Below are 5,915 nucleotides of genomic sequence, written 5' to 3' on the forward strand. Positions count from 1 at the left end.
TTTGAGATACACTCTTCTCAGGGCAGGGGCAGGCATCCACTTAGTATTTAGGGCTGGGACCAGCCCCTGATTGGTCTCTCCTGATACCATGTCCAAAGTAGGTAGGAAGAAGGCTTGCCATCCTTGCCTCTAGGGAGCACTCTGACTGTTTTTCTTCAAGACAGATCTGCTTGTCCTCTTGGCAGTCTATGGTACTTTCAATATTTTTCGGGAGCACCACAATTCACAGGTATCAATTCTTCTTCCGTCTCCCTTAGTCAATGCCCAACTTTCACATGTATATGAGGCAGTGGAGAATATCGTGGCTTGGCTCAGTCACACCTTAGTCCTCAAAGAAACATTCTTTTCAATACTCTAAAGAGGTCTTGTGCAGCAGATTTACCCAATGCGACATGTCATTTGATCTCTTGACTGCTGTTTCCAGGACCATTTATGGGGATTCAAGCAAGATAAACTCCTTGACTTACCTCAACCTTTTTTCCATTTATCATCATGTTATCTATCGGTTCAGGTATGAGGATTTTGGTTTTCTTTACATTGAGTTGTAATCACACGGAAGCCTGCAATCCTTGATCTTCATCAGCAAGTGCTTCAAATCCTCCTCTCTTTCAGAAGCAAGGTTGCATCATTTGCATATTGCAGGTTGTTAATAAGCCTTCCTCTACTCCTGATACTGAATTCTTCTTCATGGAATCCAGCTTCTCACAACACTATTATTGTAGAACTGTGTATTTTGGTGTTCAGTTTTGTGAGAGTTTAAGGAATGTTTTTTGAGGCTCGTTCATTGAGTATATAGGTTTTATTATATTTATTATAATTATGTCTTCTTTTTCAGTAGACTCTTTAGTCGTTATACAATGCCTTCCCTTCTTTCTCTTGCATGTGAAACTTTGCTTTGAAGTCTTTTAAATCAGAAATTTATATTGCTACTCCTATTCTTTGATTGTCATTAGGTTGATATATTTTTACCATCCTTTGATTTTTAGTCTACTTTTGTCTTTGTGTCTCTTGTCGACAGGATACCAATAAGTCCTATTTTCTTATCCATTCTGCTTATCTCTCTCTGGTTGGGTGCATTAAATCCTTTTATATTCAGTATAATTGCGGGTAAGACTTTATTGCTGCCATTTTTGTTGTGTGTGTGTTGTGGTACTGTTATTTCCTTACTCTATGTCGTTTTCTATCCCGAGTTCATTTTGCTCGTGAGTTTTCTTGTCATTTTCTTTCATGTTTACAATTTGTCTCTTTTATTTTGATGAGGTTTATTCATTTTCTTTGAGGGTACACTGTAATCTATTCATTTTAATTTTGAGTTTAAAACAGTCCATTCTGTCTTGAAATCTTCTCAACTCCTTCCCCATTTGAAAGTTCTGTAGCTACACGATTCTCTTTATTTTGCAATTGTCTTCATTACAGTTGACATCTCTGGTTCCCTGTTTTGGTCTGGTGGGTTTGTTTTACTTTGTATATTTCTGCATCTGGGTTGACTTCTGGGTGGTGTTGTGATATATACATATATATATCTCATCACCATATATATACATATATCATCTCATATATATTTCATCATCATATATATACATATATCATCTCATATATACATATATATCACCTCATATATATCTCATCATCATATATATACATATATATCATCTCATATACACACATATAAATTTCATCATTGTATATATATAGATATATATGTATATCATCTCATATATATATTCATCTCAGGCTGTTGTCTACTGTTGTTCCTTGTTTTTCCAAAGAATTCCCCTTCATATTTCTTATAAGGTCGGTCTGGTTTTTACAAATTTTTAGTTGGCAATTTTTTTTCATTCAGTTTTATGCATGCCATTCCACTGCTTTCTTGCTTGCATGGCTTCTGCTGAGAAATCAGAGTTCAGTCTTATTGGTTTCCCTTGATTGGTAGCTTTTTGGTCTTGCTAAACTACTGTCAGGTTTTTTTACCCCTGTCTTTAGTTTTGGAAAGTTTGCTTATGATATGCCATGTGATTTTCCTTTGGGGGCTATCCTAGTTTGGGTTTGTTAAACTTCTTGAATGTGTATCTTTCATTATGTTAGGGAAATTTTCTTCCAATAACTCTTCAACCATTTTTGGTGTTATTTTTGTTGTTTTCATTCTATTCTGGAATTCTGATCACCTGAAAGTTATTCCGATCACCTGTAAGTTATTCCTCTTGATCTTTTATTGCTGATCCTCTACTCCAGGAACTGATCTTTCCTGATAACATGCAATAAACTCTCGCCATCCTTGTTCCTAAGGAGCATTCTGGCTGTCCTTCTTTCAAGACAGATTTGCTTATTCTTTTGGCAGTGGTTGATACTTTCAGTAGTCCTCATAATTCAAATACATCAAATCTTCTGTGGTTTTCCTCATTCACCATCCCACTTTCATATGTACATGAGATGATTAAAGTAACATGTCTGGGGTAGGTGCATCTTAGTGCTCAAAGTGACATCTTTGCTTTTTAACACTTTAAAGAGGTCTTGGACAGCAGATTTGCCCAATGGGTCACTGTAAGCTCATTATCAGAGAAAGAATTCTGCATGCAAATGGCTTTCTCAAATGTAAATACTTTATGGGTCCCTGCAAAAATTCATAGAGACTCACTAGCCCCGTTGAAAGAGCATGGTTTCCCATCTGCTTGTTCAGAAACTATTTTTTGCTCCAAGGAAGATATTTAATCAGAAGCCTTTTCCCTTTCTTCTGCTGCTCTCAGCTCTCAGACCTTCTTCCATCTCACAGACTTGAGGGACGAGCATCCTGAATGGGGGGAAACTCCCTGAGCCCAAAACATCTTCTTCAAAGGGTTAGGGAGTCAGGTCACTTGCTCAAATGAGTGACTTGTTTGCGGGTGTGACTCTGTCCCACCCTTAGCTGGACTTTCTGACCCATGTCAGTCTTCTTAGCCAAAGTGGTATGAAACAGACTTCCCCTGGGTGTGGTGGTACCCACAAAGCCACCCAATGGTTTCCTATCAAAGGATAAGGAGAGGTCTGGATGCAAGCTTTATCCATCCAACGCATATGGTTCCCCCAAGAAGGATATCCCAAATGTCAGAGGGATGCTCCCTCTTCCTTTACCATGAACAACAGGAGTCTGAGACCTTGTTGAGTGAAGGGGTCATCCATTCTCCAGAAACTGAGCCTCTTTCTCTCCCTCCAAACCTTCTTCCAAACCACTTTCAAGTCCTATATGCTTGACCTCCCACGGAAGGTCTGCAATTCTTCGATGGCCTCCTATCTCTGGTGTCAACAACCTGGTCCTCCATTTCTTACCTGGATGATGGTAGCAGCTCTCCTACCTGCATTCTTATCCTCCTTCACATTCCATTGCTCCACCGGAAATCCCTTTAAAGCAGTCCTTTAAAAACATGTCTGATCATGGTAATTCCTCCTCCATCAACTAAAACCTTCTGGTGGCTTCTCATAGTCCTCAGAATACTGTCAAAACTTATTTGTGCTTTAGGTAAAAGTATACAATAAATTAGATTGCCATTCAACAATTTTTATACAGATTGTTTCAGGATATTGGTTGCAAACTTCACAGTGTGCCAGCATTTTCAGTATTTCAATCTTTCTCTTCCGGTTGTTCTGTTTCCATTGATCTAACTTCCCATCTTTGCCATCCCAGATTTTCTTTGAGGTACCGTAAATGCTGTTATGTCTCATGTAGTTGGTTACTTGAGGAAATACTCTATTCACAGGTGGTATATAATTTATTTTCAAAGCCAATCTATTGTTTGACTGAAAGTGAGCTCCAGAAATAACCTCTGTTCCAAGTTCAAAAGGTACCTTAGGATGATAGTCTTGGGGGTTCCTCTCATCTCTATTGATCCAGTAGGTCGGGTATTTTTTAAAGAATTTTAATTTTGTTCTGTACTTTCCCCCCATTTTATTCAGAAATTTCCATTGTGTCTCTATTCAGAACAGAGGGTAGTGGTGGCTGGGCACTATCTAGGTCTGGTTTCAGGTTAAACGAGGCTATGTTTTATGTGGACTATTAGCTCTGTGCATTAGTTTCTTCTTGTAGCCTTGGTGGCCTCATTCTCTTTAGTTCCAGATGTGTATAGACACCAATGATTGTATCTTACATGGCTGTTTGTAAGCTCTTACGATTCCTGATGGTACTCACCATTTGACATAATATACTTCATAAAGATTATGTTATGTTGTAGAACATTATATTTATGAACTACATTACATCATTTGGCTAAGTTTCCCTATGAGACTATGGTCCTTAGGATGTTAACCCAGTAAGCCAGTCCCATAAGTTACTTGGCTATATCTAGAAGGACTCTAATTGTCCCCCAAGTATGTGCTTTGTTTTACACACACAGACACACACACACACACACCACAAGCAAACATATATACATATGCCTACGTATAGTCTTATACATGCATAAGCATTTACTTGCTGTGGTAGTTAGACAATCGGTTGTCAATTTGAGACTTAAGAGTGAAGGGGTGGAGTTTAGCTTGTCAATCAGGTTGCAGCTTGATGATCTCATTTGGAGGCACTAAAGAGATAAATAGCTCACTGGAGGCGGGACACAAACACACTCCCCGTGAGACATTACTGACGATGAGCCTGATGGAGCTACGTTGATGCAGGCAGAGCCCTGGGAGCTGGAGGAGCCACATGGAGACCCCTACCAGTGCGGAGATCCACAAGACTTTCCACCCACTGGCCTGTGATTTTCCTGGACTCGGTGTCATTGCATGTGTTGCGTGAGTCTGAAGAGGAATTTACAGATTGGTATCGGACATATGGGCTAATATCAGACTTATGGACTTGATCTGGACTGGGCTGGGATGTTTTCTCAAGATTTAATTGCTCTTGTATATAAAGCTCTATCCTATACACATGAGTGTCGATGAATTTGTTTCTTTAGTCTGCCCAGACTAACACACTTGCCTATGCCTTCCTATATACATATGCTGTTGTTAGATGCTGTTGAGTGACTTGTGACTCATAGCCCACGTATAACTGTCATGTCCTGTGCTATCCTTTGCATCACTGCTGTGAATGAGCCCAGTGTCGGGCTGTTGCAGCCACTGTGTGTCAGCTCATCTCCTTGAAGGTCTTCCTTTTTTCCTCTGACCTTCAACTTGTTAAGCTGTCTCTCCCGCTGTGCCTATTTATTTACTTGTATAACCACACCCATAATATCACATAAGTTTGGTGATAGTTGCTATTGTTGCAAAATTATATATGCTATAACTATTTATCAAAAGTGTCCCTTTTCATGGTGTATGCCTTTGTATTCTTCATTTACCTTGGCCAAATTATTAGACTTCACCCATATTGGGTATTACTTACTCTCTCATCATGAGAAATAACAAATGTCTATGATTTAGGAAGTGACTTGTTTCTCCCTCTCCCTTTCATCCCTGGCAAGGATCAAAGAAAGTTGCTTTTATTTTATTTTTTAAAATTAATTTAAAAAAATCATTTTATTGGGGGCTTGTACAACTCTTATTACAATCCATCCATCCATCCATTGTGTCAAGCACATTTGTACATTTGTTGCCATTATAATTCTCAAAACATTTGCTTTCTGCTTGAGCCCTTGGTATCAGCTCATTTTTCCCCTCCTTCCCCACCCCCCTTCCCTCATGAACCCTTGATAATTTATAAATCATTATTATTTGTCATATCTTACACTGTCTGACATCTCCCTTCACCCACTTTTCTGTTGTCCATCCCCCAGGGAGGGGATTATATATATATCCTTATAATCCATTCCCCTTTCCCACCCCACCCTTCCCCACCTTCCTGGTATTGCCACTCTCAGCACTGGTCCTGAAGGGATCATCTGTCCTGGATTCCCTGTTTCCAGTTCCTATCTGTACCAGTGTACATCCTCTGGTCTAGCCAGATTTGT

The sequence above is a fragment of the Echinops telfairi genome, unplaced genomic scaffold (assembly GCF_000313985.2).
Source record: "Echinops telfairi isolate 266 unplaced genomic scaffold, ASM31398v2 ScPeMD7_7469;HRSCAF=8507_1, whole genome shotgun sequence".
Lineage (NCBI taxonomy): Eukaryota > Metazoa > Chordata > Mammalia > Afrosoricida > Tenrecidae > Echinops > Echinops telfairi.